This window comes from Pistacia vera, unplaced genomic scaffold (genome assembly GCF_008641045.1).
Source record: "Pistacia vera cultivar Batoury unplaced genomic scaffold, PisVer_v2 Contig117, whole genome shotgun sequence".
NCBI lineage: Eukaryota > Viridiplantae > Streptophyta > Magnoliopsida > Sapindales > Anacardiaceae > Pistacia > Pistacia vera.
In genome coordinates, this window is record NW_022195215.1 from 2988109 (window position 1) to 3004220 (window position 16112).

The 16112-nt window shown below is 38.2% G+C and overlaps 1 long non-coding RNA gene and 1 pseudogene across 1 annotated transcript; both read left to right on the plus strand.

Annotated features, from left to right (window-relative positions):
* The window catches only part of LOC116106888, an 88192-nt pseudogene that overhangs the window by 50855 nt on the left and 21225 nt on the right, over nucleotides 1-16112 (plus strand).
* On the plus strand, nucleotides 13317-15035 carry LOC116107710. Its single transcript, XR_004124522.1, has 3 exons — nucleotides 13317-13403; nucleotides 13515-13624; nucleotides 14920-15035. It is a non-coding gene; the product is annotated as an uncharacterized LOC116107710 (long non-coding RNA).

Here is a 16112-nt window from a genome sequence, read left to right on the forward strand (position 1 = left end):
GAAAGAAAATTAAAAAGAATAACTTTTTGCAAATCTAGGGCAAATCAAAGTAGTATCCGAGATTGAAATAAATTTTAAATTGCTTGTAAATGTCAAAAATAAAATAAAATAAAGAATAGCCCATCATTTCAGTCAATTATCAAGCACCCAATAAAGAAAATCAAAAAGGAAAACATGAATGATTCTACCAAGAGAACGAATGATCCTTCCCTCATTTAAGCATGGCAGATATACCATTAAACCCAAACAAAAAACGAGAGAGAAATAGAAAAACGAACCTTGTTGAGAGAATTGAAGAAGCTGAAGAACAAACAATCGAATGAAAAGAAGTCAAGTCTTTTTCTCTTTCCTTCTGTTTTGTGCATTTTAATTTTATCGGCAATAGTGATTTTTGGATATAATTGGGATAATTTTGTAGTGAATAGAGTATTTGTGGAATAAAATTTTAAAACCAACAAGAACACCCCGACTTAGGGGGTTTCTTTTTTTTTTTTGATAAGTAAGTAATCATATTAAAAAAACAGAAGAATGTACAAAGGCCTAACAAAAGGCGACTAGCCTATTTTGGGACATGCCCCGAAAATAGGAAACAAAAGAAACAAGTTTACAAACAGCCATCCGCTCTACGGGTTTATCTAAAACCACAAAGGGAGACAAACACCAAGAAGAAAGCAAACAGAACACCAAAAATCCCACCTACCATAGGACATCTCCCTAGGTTAGGATCATTAAAAGAAAAACACGAAATCAAACTCTTTACCAATGAGACAAAACAACCAAGCAAAAACCCTTCTGCGTAACCCTCTGTAATCCAATCTTCAAATGCTGTTGAGAACTTGAGAAACGTCTTTGAAAATAGATCTAGGGAGGCCCTAATCATTCGCCAACTTCCTATTGCTGTAGGATGCTGTGACATTCCTAAGGTCCATAGCTTTATCTTTCACAACACTTTTGATAGCATCGATTAGGTGAAAGAATCCTTATGGTCACCGCTAAAACTTCGCGAATTTCATTCCCTCCAATCCAATAAACCGTAGCCCCTAACAAGCCTACCCAAAGTGATTTTAACTCTACCTTTCCATATCCTTGCCAATGGGGATGTAATCATGCCAGGGTCTAACCCTAACCAAGGTCACAAGAATAAGTCTTGCTCCAAATAGACTTAGAAAAAGGGTATGCAAAAAAAAGTGGTCAGAGATTCCATGATGGTTACAAAAGCAACAATGAGCATTAGTAGTAGCCCCATACCTCATCAACCTGTCCTTTGTAGGTAACCTCTCCTTTATAGCCACTAAGATCATAGAGTATCTGGAATAGCCTTTGAGAACCACCCCAAGTCACACCACTCAACTTTTGCTCTCCTTCCTCTAATTGCCTCCCAAGCCGATTTGTGTAGAGAAATCCCCCAAGGTGAGGGTATCCAACAAATCTTGTCGTCAACATTAGAAGAGTGAAATTCACAGAATTCCTCATGTTAATAAGAGCCCAGAATTGGCAGTTGGCCCTTCCAGTTGCATCCATCAATCACAGAACTCACTTAGCATCCTTAGCAATCCCGGCATCATAAATAATCCTTTCCCCATAGGTGCAAACAAGGGGGCCGTCGGGTGCCAGTTATCAACCAAAGAGGTGTTTACCATTGCCAATGTTATATTTGATATTCTTTCTACCCTTTCCCTATTTTTGAGGATATATCTCCATGACCATGTACAATTTTGGGGAATGCATATGTCCCAAATGCTTCGATTTCAGTTTAGTAACCACTTGATACATAGGGGTACCCCTAACTTCTTCTCCCAAGCCTTACTAACAGAAAAAACTTTCATGGTGAGCCCAAAAGTTGAAGAACCGAAATGGGATTTTCCTAAAGGAAGACATAACCCCACATTCAACAATACAAGAAGAATGATCTGAGATGTCGGGGGAAGGAATTGGCTATGGAATTACCAAACACCTGCCCCACTTTTCATTCACAGACTCGATCATCTAGTGGTAATCCTATGTTCTCCTTCTCTCATATTACTCCAAGTGAAAAAGTTACCCATAACCGAAGTCCTCAAGCCTTCTCATTACACATATTATTCAAGTCTGAAACGTAATTTCTCCACCTATAAGACCACTATTTTCTCATGCCCAAATCTCATCGCATTAAAATCACCCTAATCCACCATGGTATTTCCAAATCTTGAGCTTTACCCATTAAGTCTCTCCATAATTCTTTCCTTTCCATGGATCATTAGAGCCATAGACAAGAGCAACAAAGGAGCAATTAGACTCCAAATAAACAACCTTACCATGGATAGCTTGATTCGTAGATTGTATGATTTCAAACCTCACTAAACTAGGATTCCAAGCAACCCAAATTCTACCATTAGGGCAGCACACATAGTTATGGATTACATCCCATCCCCCAAACGTCAAGGACTTAGTAACCTCAAATTTGGTTCACGAACTCTAGTTTCCAAAATACCACAATTGTAATTTTATTGGAAGAGATTAGATGTCTAACCTCTTTTTGTTTCAAAGGGGAATTAAGACCCCTTACATTCCACGAAGCAAGCTTAATCATGGGACGGCTGGGCGTTAGGAACTTCTCTCGCCTTCTTGGCTAATCTCCTCCTTTGGCTTTTAGAAAGACTTCTGTCCCCCTCCGTAAGACCATCCTTTTCATCTACTCTAATCAAATTTCCGAACCTCACAATAGCCGGTGAAGTAGACCCCATATTGTGCCCCGCTAGGGACATTTATCCCACTCATTTCATCCTTATCTTTCCCAAACCTATCTTCAACATTTTCACTACCCTCTTTGCCATCAAGTTCCCCATTAACCAGCCTATTTCCCATACTAAGAACCACAAATGGATTAGTGGAATTGTCACCATTTGCCATTCTTGAGTGAGATTCAAGTTCCTGTTCTCGGCACTTTCCTTCTCAATTCTAGGGGCTAGGTGACATTCCTTCATATTGTGCCCAAAAGTTCTACACAAAGGGCAGGCCCTCGGTTTCCAAAAATACTCCACCCCTATGTTTACATAATCACCATTCGGGAGGCCTAGTTCCACTGAATTCGGGGATGACGAAGCTCTGTCAATTTCAACACAAACTCTTGCATACTCCAATCTATCTCCTGCATCTGTGATGTTATCCATGTAGAGAGGTTTTCCAATGGCGCTCGCAACATAGCTCAACCCTTTAGCAATCCAAAACTCCAATGGAACTCCACTAAATTTGACCCAAATCGGCACACTACTGATGCCTTCACCTGCCATTTTTAAATTCAGATGCCATTTTTTGAGGAAAAGCGGCTGCCCCCCAATATGCCAAGGGCCCCCTTCCAAGGCCTCATCTCTAGAGCTATCATTATCAAATTTCAGAATAAAGCATAAGACCCTCACCTTGATACCAATTGGGTATCGATTCCATTGTATTATTCCTAATGAAAGTAGAAGCGATTGAATGTCATCTCTCTTCTCCCAAGACAATGATATTGTACTCCAAATGATCATTACTTAAAATCAGCTAGAAAACATGGAATGCTTCATTTGGATAAATAGATTCACTGTCGAAGAACTGACAAGTTCTTCCTGTGTTTTTCTTTTTCTTTTTTGGTCAACCAATCTTTCAATGATTTTGCTCCAATTAAAGGACATTTAGCGAATGCTTACCCCAGCCAATCTTCCTTTTGGTCGTGCAACAAGCAGCTCATAATCCTGCATATTTCTATAAATTAGGGCTGACCACATAATCAAACTAGACATAGAACTCTACTTTCTCTTCATTTTACTTATCTGCTTTTCAAATCTTTCATATTCCTATCAACTATATTCATTTAACCTTACACTAACAATCAAAACCTTGTGCACTCCCCCCTCAATGCTAAAATGGTTTTGCTTGGTTTAGAGCTTTCTCACAAAAAGAACTTCTGCTAAGGCCATTTTTAAGGAAGAAATTGTGGTAATAAAAGACAGCAGATAGTAAATTTTTCGACCAAACAAAATGCAGTTGTATGATAGCTTGAGCACAAAGCTTTCCTGACAACACTGGACCTTCGAGCTTCGGCCAAGGAGAAAAGATTTAATAAAGGCTTATGACTTGGTTGATTGGGAGTTTCTTTTACAAGTCCTAAAGAATTTCAGATTCCCGAGTGTTCTTGTCAATTGGATATCCAAATGCATCACTACTCCCAGGTTCTCAGTGGTTTTCAATGGGGAGGTGGTGGGTTTATTTTAATGATCCTAACCCAAGGAGGTGTCCTATGGTAGGTGGAATTTTTGGTGTTCTCTGTGCTTTCTTCTTGGTGTTTATCTCCCTATGTCGTTTAAGATAAACCCCAAGAGCGGATAGCCGTTTGTAGGCTTGTTTCTTTTGATTCCTATTTTCGGGGCATGTCCCAAAATAGGCTGCTCACCTTTTATTAGGCCTTTGTATGTTCCATCGAACCTAAATACTTCTGTTTTGTGCAATCCCCAATAAAATAGACTGGAGATCTTTGCAGGGGATGACAAGGTTCACAATTTGGGACAGTCTTGTACACGGACTTGAAATAATAAGTTAGTCTTTGAAAATGGAAAAATCAAATGAAGTACAATAATGGAAATCGTTGACCTAGTTATGGATGGCTATAAAGGAGAGATTACCTACAAAGGACAGGTTGATGAGGTATGGGGCTACTACTAATGCTCATTGTTGCTTTTGTAACTCATCCATGAAATCTCTTGACCACTTATTTTTTGCATGCCCTTTTTCTAAGTCTATTTGGAGCAAGATCCTTAGGCTTGTTGACCTTGGTTATGTGGTTAGACCCTAGCATGATTACATCCCCCATTTGGCAAGGATATGGAAAGGTAAGAGTCTAAAATTCACTTTGGGTAGGCNCATCAACATTAGAAGGAGTGAAATTCACAGAATTTCTCATGTTAATAAGAGCCAAAGAATTGGCAGTTGGCCACTTCCAGTTGCATCCATCAATCATAGAACTCACTTTAGATTCCTTAGCAATCCTAATGAACACGACCTGAACGTGCGATAAGTGATCTGGCCACGTGAACTGGGCGATCTGAACGGTCTTGAACGTGCGATTTGAGCTTGCAATCAGCGATCTGACCACACAATTGGAGAATTCTAACAAGTGCGATCTGCGATCTGGCCACGTGATCGGAGAACTCTAACACGTGCGATCTGCGATATGGCCACGCGATCGAAGCTCTAATACATGCGATTAGCGATCTGGCCACGCGATTGGAGAGCTGATGCGTGCGATCTACGATCAGGCCATGTGATCGGAGAACTCGGACTCGTGCGATCTATGATCTGTCTACACGATCGGAGAACTTGGACGCAGGTTTGAGAATCGGACCTGCATAGGCCACCAAACTGTTGACGCTTGATTTTGGACGCCAACGACTTGCACGTGGGAAACGTTGAGCTGACTCAGGATACACACGTGATGGATCCATGAGATTTGAATATGGAGCTGAGATTATATATTTTGCAGAAAAATAAATAAAAGATTGGCAAGAGGGGGTTTTTATAGTGGTTCGGCTGCTCAACAAACGACTCCTACATCCACTGTTATTTTATTGCTCACTGACTATTTCTATGATTTTGCCCGTAAGGCATACAAAGATGAAGAAATACAGTGTTTACAGAGAGAGAATGAAAATGAAGCTCAAATCTCAGCCCAACCTCCTTCTTCGGGAAGAGGAGTGCTAATTTATACAGCTAAACACTTAATGCAATGAGTGTGTGACAAGTTGCCTTGACACATAGAAGGCTCTCGTCCATTCATTTCTTGAAAGGAGATATGGTTGGTGAGAATATCTTTGGAGATATGGGCCTGGCAGCCGGTACAAGATGACATTAAATGAGCTGACATAGGCATGACTTTTGAGGCATAATAGAAGCCTCCCAGTTTTTGAAGTGCGTAATCGCACTTCAGAAACTAAGTCTTTGATCTGAATTGCTGTAGTTTCGAATTGAAGAGCTCGAACTGAAATCTGTTAGGAAAACGACCTGAAATATGTTGGGAGCTCGACCTAAAAACAAAACGAGCTCAATCTGAGCTAAACAGGCTCAATATGCACATAACGAGTACGACCTGGGCACATAATGAGCACGAGCTGAACGCATAACGAGCATGACCTGGGCGCGACTTAAGTACATAACGAGTACGACCTAGGCTCATAATGAGCACGACCTGGGCTCAACCTGAACGTATAACGAGCACGACCTGGGCTCGACCTGAGCACATAACGAGCACGACCTGAGTTTGATTTGAGCACATAACAAGCACGACTTGGGCTCATAACGAGCACGACCTAGGCTCGACCTGAACATATAACGAGCACAACCCGAGCTCGACCTGAGCACGACCTGGGCTCGACCTGAATGGATAACGAATACAACCTAGGCTCGACCTGAGCACATAACGAGCACGACCTGAATGGGACCTGAGCATATAACGAGCACGACCTGAGCGTGCGATAAGCGATCTAGCCACGTGATCTGGGCAATCTGAACGGTCTTGAACGAGCGATTTGAGCGTGCGATCAACGATTTGACCACGCAATTGGAGAATTCTAACATGTGCGATCTTCGATCTGACCGTGCAATCGGAGAATTCTGACACGTGCGATCTGTGATCTGGCCACGCGATCGAAGCTCTAATGCATGCGATTAGCGATCTGGCCACGCGATTGGAGAGCTGATGCGTGCGTTCTACGATCTGGCCACGTGATTGGAGAACTAGGACTCATGTGATCTATGATCTGTCCACACGATCAGAGAACTTGGACGTAGGTTTGAGAATCGGACCTGCATGGGCCACCAAATCGTTGACGTTTGATTTTGGTAGCTAACGACTCGCACGTGGGAAACGCTGAGCTAAATCTGAAGATACACGTGATGGATCCATGAGATTTGAATATGGAGCTGAGATTATATATTTTGCAGAAAAATAAATAAAAGATTAGCAAGAGGGGATTTTTATAGTGGTTCGGATGCTCAACAAGTGACTCCTACATCCACTGTTATTTTATTGCTCACTGACTATTTCTATGAGTTTGCCCGTAAGGCATACAAAGATGAAGAAATACAGTGTTTACAGAGAGAGAATGAAAATGAAGCTCAAATCTCAGCCCAGCCTCCTTTTTCGGGAAGAGGAGTGCTAATTTATACACCTAAACACTTAATGCAATGAGTGTTTTGCAAGTTGCCTTGACACATGGAAGGCTCTCGTCCATTCATTTCTTGAAAGGAGATATGGTTGGTGAGAATATCTTTGGAGATATGGGCTTGACAGCTGGTACAAGAAGACATTAAATGATTTGACATAGGCGTGACTTTTGAGGCATAACAGAAGCCCCCCAATTTTTGAGAAACTAAGTCTTTGATCTGAATTGCTGCAGTCTCGAACTGAAATCTGTTAGGAAAACGATCTGAAGTCTGTTAGGAGCTCGACCTGAAAACAAAACGAGCTCAACTTGAGAGCAAAACAAGTTCAATCCGAGCTAAACGAGCTCAATATGCACATAACGAGCACGACCTGAGCACATAACGAGCACGACCTAAATGCATAACAAGCATGCCCTAGGCTCGACTTGAGCAAATAACGAGCACAACCTGGGATTATAATGAGCACGACCTGAACATATAACGAGCACGACCTGGGTTCAACCTGAGCACATAACGAGCACGACCTGGGCTCGACTTGAGCACATGATGAGCACAATATGTGCTCATAACGAGCACGACCTAGGCTCGACCTGAACGAATGACGAGCACGACCCGAACTCGACCTGAGCACGACTTGGGCTCGACCTGAACGCATAGCGAGCACGACCTAGGTTCGACCTGAGCATATAACGAGCACGACCCGGGCTCGACCTGAGTACATAACGAGCACGATCTAGGCCCGACCTGAGCATATAACGAGGACAACCTGAGAATGCTATAAGCGATCTAGCCACGTGATCTGGGCGATCTGAACGGTCTTGAGCGTGAGATCAGCGATCTGACCACGCAATTGGAGAATTCTAACATGTGCGATCTGCGATCTGGCCACGCGATCGGAGAACTCTGACACGTGCGATCTGCGATCTGGCCACGCGATCGAAGCTCTAATGCGTGCGATTAGCGATTTGGCCACGCGATTGGAGAGCTGATGCATGCGATCTATGATCTGTCCACACGATCGGAGAACTTAGACGCAGGTTTGAGAATCGGATCTGCATGGGCCATCAAACTGTTGACGCTTGATTTTAGACGCCAACGACTCGCACGTGGGAAACACTGAGCTGACTCAGGAGACACACGTGATGGATCCATGAGATTTGAATATGGAGCTGAGATTATATATTTTGCAGAAAAATAAATAAAAGATTGGCAAGAGGGGGTTTTTATAGTGATTCGGATGCTCAACAAACGACTCCTACATCCACTGTTATTTTATTGCTCACTGACTATTTCTATGATTTTGCCCGTAAGGCATACAAAGATGAAGAAATACAGTGTTTACAGAGAGAGAATGAAAATGAGGCTCAAATCTTAGCCTAGCCTCCTTCTTCAGGAAGAGGAGTGCTAATTTATACACCTAAACACTTAATGCAATGAGTGTTTTGCAAGTTGCCTTGACACATGGAAGGCTCTCATCCATTCATTTCTTGAAAGGAGATATGGTTGGTGAGAATATCTTTGGAGATTTGGGCTTGGCAGCTGGTACAAGAAGACATTAAATGAGCTGACATAGGCGTGACTTTTGAGGCATATTTTACTCCAAAATCAAGCGTCAATAGTTGAGTTGGCCCCAAAAGACACGTGAAAGGTTTTTAGGAAAAATGAAAGTAAATGCAGTGAGAAAAGAGTTTTAAAGTGGTTCGGATGCTAAGGAGGCAAATCCTACGTCCACTGATGTTTTTATTTATGACGATGGTTAGGTCGCTTTAGACGACTGACTTTACACTGATGATACAAGGTATCGAAGACTGTCTTTTCTAGAGAGTGAGTTCTTATCAAGAGTAAAATGTGCGAATCCCTTTAATGAGAGAGAAGCTCCCTTTTTATAGTGGGATGTCTTGAGGCAATCATAATTGAATCTGCAAGTTGGTAGGATGATCCGTGCAAATCCTTTGTTTAGAGTAATTCACGTGATTTGCTGCAGGGGTTGGACACGCGAGATTATCACAACTCCTTGCTGGCCTAACGTGCACCCATTACTCTGACGGAAGGAAGCTATGGGTGCCATCGTGATCACACGAAGCAGTTGCGTCAGGATGGCAGTAGGCTCTTCCTGAGGTCTGACCTTGCGCACTTACCAGGGCGCCACGTCAGCCCTAAGTTCCCAGGCATAACATTGTGATAAAGTGACCTTCGGAGCTATAAAAGCCTAATTTACCTATGTTTTAGGTCATTCAATCCTTCATTTCTGATAATTGAAAGGTCAAACATTAGTTTCTTGAGTCTTAGGGGATGTAAATGACATTGGCCTTTATTTTTATTAGAGTAGAGATTAAAACTTCAAGATTGATAGTCAATATGTCGACTAGTTGGTTGAGTATGATCTAGAGGCAATAACAATTCCCCTTAACAATAAGGAAATCAAAACTCCTTTAGAGATAAGAATATAATGTTGAGAAATTTCAAGTTCTTGGATAATAAACTTGTCCAACTATTTGATGGATTAGATCCATCATCTAAAGACTAAATTTATAAAAAATATAAGTTGAAAAGTCTTCATTATCTATTAGATGAAAATTAGGCTTACAATATTAACATGTGAAAGTAAGGCTAAATTAGTAATTTCCTTGTTCAATTATGAATATTATAGGAGGGTAAACTTGTTATATTAACTGCAATTTGGATAATTTTTTATTTTCTAATTCAATTTTGATTAAATTATTAGAAATTAAATAAGATAAATGTGGGGTGTCAAAAGTATTTGTAAAGAATTAGAAATTAAACTCAATTTTGATAATTTAACGTAGTGATAAATTTGACATTATAAAAGTTATTAAAAAGCAGGGTTTCTTTAGCTCATTAATAGGAGTGTCAATATATCCATTGGAACAGATTTTTAGCCTCTGTCTATTTTATCATTATCCTGTCACTTTTAAATTTATTTTTTCTTTTGACAAGTTTAATTTTAATTAAAATTACTAGAAATAACATTATAATTTTTAAATACACTTATACTCTATTTTATATTTTTGTTTTAATTTTTAACATTTAATCTTACATAAACCCCAACCCTAAATTTTAATAATAATTAAAACAATTTATTTTATTTTAAATATTTGATTGTTTGATGAAAATATAATACTAAAACTATAGAAAAAATAATCACACAATAAAATGAATATGAATTTGTAAAAGGAAAAGTAAGTTTCAAATTTGACATTAGGAAATTAGGGGAAAAAGTTTGTAAACAAAAAATCTAATTAAATTTGAGATTGGGGAAAAAGGGTGTAAAACTAAAAACCATAATTAAGTTTGAAATGGGGGAAAAATAATTAACCTTATAGGGCTATTTTTAGTATTAAATGAGGTTTAAAGATATATATTTTTCTTAATTATAGGAAAGATGTATTTAGCAACTGGGGATACTGATAAATTGAATAGGAGTTAAAAAAAACTTCCCTATATCCACTCATCTATTTTTTCCTATCAAATGGGGATAAAAATACACAGGCCCCAGTTGGGCTTGCCCGGGCTTACATTTGAAAATTCCTAGCCCGAGCCCAAGATTTTAGAGAGCTCTCTATACCTGAAATTTTTAAGAGAAACAGGTTTTGGTAAGCCTTGGTATACCCCGAGCCTGATTTTTCAGGCCTTAAAATATGTGTGGGCACGGTTAAGGTTTCTATTATATCCTTAATCATCAAAGAGGTACACGGTTAGTAACTATAACTGAAATGAAATCAAGACTGTAGAACTGATCAAAGTGGGACATACTTAGATTCTACAGGTAAAATGAAATTAGGACTGTAGAGCTAATCAAAGTAGGACATTGGTTGCAGGACACGTCATATTTGTCCAAACTCCATCGAAATGCTCACGTTTAGAAAAGCTTTCCCCACAAAAAATAAACAAACGTGAATAATCACTCTCGTTCTCTGTCTACAAAATTCAAAACTCTCTAACGGGTGCATTTCTCTCTCCTCTCCTCTTCTTGTCTCCAACGCCCTCAATCTCAGCAATCAAGCCCAAATTAACAAAACCTACTCTCTCTTCTCTCTCTTTAGTTTACTGTTCGGAATGAAGCACTTCATGCAGCCAAGAAACACAATCTTGAGAGAGACTCACTCAAGTGAGTCGCCATCTTCGTCGTCTCCAAACCCTAATTCAACATTAAAGTCATTACAGAAGCAAAAATAATCCAAAGAAAACGCTCTGCTGTCAAATCTGAACTCACTTCTTCCACCTTCTCCGGCACCTTCCAAGATGAAGAGTCCGCTGCCCCACGCCCGCCCAGTCCACTCAAGCGCAAGCTCGCCACTGATACACGTCCCGAGAACGTAATGGTTGGGGTCCCCAACTCGGGTGTTCAAGTAATTGTTTCGATCTTCTTCTTTTCAGTGGTTATTTGATATTATCTTTTTTATATTTTGAGGGAATTTGGGGAAAAAGTGACTCAAGCTTGAGAAAATGTAAATTTTAAAGTTTTGTTTAGCTTCTGTTTGTTACTGAGAAGAAAAGAGAGAAATTGTTGAGTTTTTTTTTTTTTTTNGATGCCTTAGGTTGATTTTCTACCCCAAATCATTCCAAAAGCCCTTTAAAACTCCTTGATCAAAAGAAAGAGAAATTGAGAGGAAGCAAGAGAGGAGAGTGGCGATGGAGAAGAAGAATGAAGGGTTTGCAATGACTTAATTCCTTTTAATGAAATTTGTACACAAGCATTCCCATTTTGGTCGGCCTGTCGCCGCGGCGAGGAAGCTTCTGTCGTCGCGGCGAAACTGTCCAGCAGCTTCCCGTGGCTTCAACACCCCTTCGCCGCGGCGAAGATTCTTCATCGCCCCGGCGAAGCTTGGAACACTGAACCTTTTCTATTTTCAACCAATTTCAAGGCAAGCATTCAACATAACACTCAATCAAAGGTCAACCAAACAATATTACCAAGAAACCAACTCAAATAAGAGCAAAAGAAGAAACAATAACTATGTACCTCAAGTGAGGCGTTACATCAAGGGGATGCTGCTGGTAGGCAATGGTTTTAAGACTCTTAGACTTATAGAACATGACTATTAGTTTGCTTTGTATCATTTCGTAATAGAACAAACGTATTATTGACATGTTTATGTAATTTAATCTTGCAAATTTGATAAATTTCACCCTCCCTTTTGTACATTTCTAATAGGTGATGGTTGAATCATATGTAGGTACGCTATCTTGCACATTTGTGGCTCTAAAAGTTCTATTTTTAGTGTATAAATATAATCCTTCTTTTTTTTGTTTCATAAACATGTGATGTCTAATATCTTTTATGGTCTGAAAGGCCAATAGGCCTCATGGATAAGGAAGGATGTGTCCTCGTGGAGAACAATGGGACTGTTAGCTTGGATATTTTTCGCTCCTTATCGTCACCTATTGGCATAATTGATTCTGGAAAGGTTTTCCATTTAGTTTCAATTTTCTCTTTATTGCTACGTGCATTTCTATTTCTTTGATATTTGCAAATTTTGCTTGAGAGTAGGTATTTATTATTATTTTTGTCATTGGCATTAGTGTGTATTTATTGACAATATTGATTGGGAATTGCAACCAGAGAAGCAACATCAGAAAACTCCTGCTTTGATTGACTTGTTGAACGCAACACAATGTCAAAACTTAGATTGACTTGTTGAACGTAACACAATGTCAAAACTTAGTTGATGAGGTCTGTATTCATCAAACTTCTCTTATTTTGGTTTATCAAGGATAAGAACAATGATTAAGTTATCTAGAAATTCATAAATATAGAATGTCACATCTTGTATATATGTAAAAATATTTTCCCTTTTCTTTTGGCACTTAGCTTGATGAACAAAAATTCAATCCCTTTCTTTTCTCTTCCGTCAAGATATTTAATCACAACTAATTAGTTTCTGTTTTAGGCATTACCTTTCAGTGCTAAAGATGGAGAAGTTCCTCCTAGAGAAATTGTGGCTGTTGTTCGACCTGCCAATGCTGTTTCTTCTAGTGCGTCAAAGAAGTTGGACCAAAAGCACATTGTTAAGAATAATTTAGAGATGATCATGGAAGTCGGATTCATACGTGAAAGGAAGAATCTTCAAAAGGGTATCAACATCTACGCAGCTGGAGTACCACCAACTTCTACAAACAGATATCAAGGTTTATATATATTTTAATTTGGGTGCAAGTTACCAAACTTCTTTCAGAATGCTGGGATGTATAGGTTTTCATTTCACCTTGTAAGTGATACAAAAGATTCTTAGCTCTTTTTGTTCGTTACAATATAGTATGATATCGTTTCTTGTGTTTTATGATTATATAACCTGATATGATGAAATTTTGTGCTTTAGCCTCAGTCAAGCTGTAAGAGTTGTGAGAGATAGGTGGTAGTTAAGGGATCTTCTAAGGTTGGAAATTGGAGACTGTTGAGTTGTAAACAGAGCCCAGAGTTCTGTGTTAGGTAAGAAAACTTTTAACGAATCAGCTAATCAATTTTTCTGTTCATGAAACTCACAATAAAATTCTTTCCATCTTTTGGTTGAGATAGCTCATTCATACAAAATTTTGAAGAAATTTCAAGTAACATTATTCTTCGCTAGTCTTAAGCCCTAAGTACAAAATGAGGGATGATAAGTAGCCCAAATAAGTTATTACAAGATGCTTTCTGTATTGCATAAGAATGAATTGCACAATTTCCCNATACTGTATTAGCAGTCATTAAACAACCAATGTGTAGGAGATGAATGAATTATCTGTCAAAAACACAATCCTAATATAGGGATTATTTTGACCTTATGCTTTATGCCCAATTGGTCTTCAAATCAAAATCCATCCAAGTTCAATTCAACTTCCAAACCTTTGTTGATGTGATTACTACAAGTATCAAACATCTAGAAGAAATGAATGGTTAAATAGGTTAGCAAGTATGCATTGAACCACTCTCAAAAGATATACAAGTTTCCAATTATATAACTTAGATAATACATTTGTTTGATTGTTGCAGGTTGAGCCAAAAAAATATTTCTTTAAATGTTATGATGAAGTACCTCAATATTCCATAAAAGTGTTCTAAATCTCTAATTATGCTAAAAGGAAATTAATATTATCATGTTTCAGCACTGAAATCAAAGATTAAAGGTATACACTAAGTACCACGGGTTAAATGAATATACATTGTGAAATAACATATGTAGCATTAAGGAATCCACCCCATTAATGTAGTCGATATGCTTAGGTTGTCAAATAACATATAATCATCTGTATAATCAATTGTGTTCCTAATACAATATACGATGTCAATATTTAAGAATTAACTTTAAACTAAGTTCAACTAAGCCCCTCCTTTATAAGATTAATCTTTGAGACTAATGATTAGTCAACCACTCCAGTTTGCTTCATTAATCTAAAATGTACTTAATTACTATCATAAGACATTACAAATTTTCCAAAATAAGTCTAGCCATGAAAATTATAACATCCCCAAAATACCTCAAATTTAAGCTGCTTAACCATAGAACCTGGAAGCAAATTGTTCCCAAAATTTGGTGATTGGATAGTGACATACTTTAAAGATCTAGGAATAACTGATACATATATATAAANTTTCAGCTGATAAATTGACCCTTAATATTGAGGTATGAGTTCACACATGAATATCTTTTATGTGCCCTTTTAAAGAAGTACCTCTTATTTAAATAGTGTTAATATGTTTTTGGTGTGCATTAGCTCCTTTTTTAAGTTATCCTAATTCTACAGGATATTCTAATTGAAAGCTATGAGTTGGACAAGATCCAACCACATTATGAGGCTACCTTGGTGATATCTCCACAAAATGAATTGGCATCAGTTTCAATTCCATGTCAAGGTATTCCAGTGCTTTTAACATATTTGCATCTGGAACCTGTTTTAATTTTTTTTCTAACATCATCTTGCAATTGTACTCATATGTAATATGATTTATATATATGTATCAGTTATTCCTAGATTTTTAAAGTATGTCACTATCCAATCACCAAATTTTGGGAACAATTTGCTTCCAGGTTCTATGGTTAAACAGCTTAAATTTGAGGTATTTTGGGGATGTTATAATTTTCATGGATAGACTTATTTTGGAAAATTTGTAATGTCTTATGATAGTAATTAAGTACATTGTAGATAAATGGAGCAAACTGGAGTGGTTGACAAATCATTAGTCTCAAACATTAATCTTATAAAGGAGGGGCTTAGTTGAACTAAGTTTAAAGTTAATTCTTATATATTGACATCGTATATATTGTACTAGGAACACAATTGATTATACAGATGATTATATGTTATTTGACAACCTAAGCATATCAATTGCATTAATGGGGTAGATTCCTTAATGCTGCATATGTTATTTCACAATGTGTATTCATTTAACCCGTGGTACTTAGTGTATACCTTTAATCTTTGATTTCAGTGCTGAAACATGATAATATTAATTTCCTTTTAGCATTATTAGAGTTTTAGAACACTTTTATGGAATATTGAGGCACTTCATCTAACATTTAAAGAAATATTTTTTTGGGTCAACCTACAACAATTAAAACAAATGTATTATCTAAGTTAGGTAATTGGAATCTTGTATATATTTTGAGAGTGGTTTACGGCATACTTGCTAACCTATTTTAACCATTCATTTCTTCTAGATGTTTGATACTTGTAGTAATCACATCAACAAAGGTTTGGAAGTAGAATTGAACGTGGATGGATTTCGATTTGAACACCAATTGGGCATAAAGCGTAAGGTCAGAATAATCCCTATATTAGGATTGTGTTTTTGACAGATAATTCATTCATCTCCTACACATTGGTTCTTTAATGACTGCGTAAGGTCAACATTGGTGGATGATTATGGATGTGTTGACCTTAGTGGCCTTTTGAAAGTAACAGGTGGTTATGGAAAAAGTGGTATGATCTTAGGGACC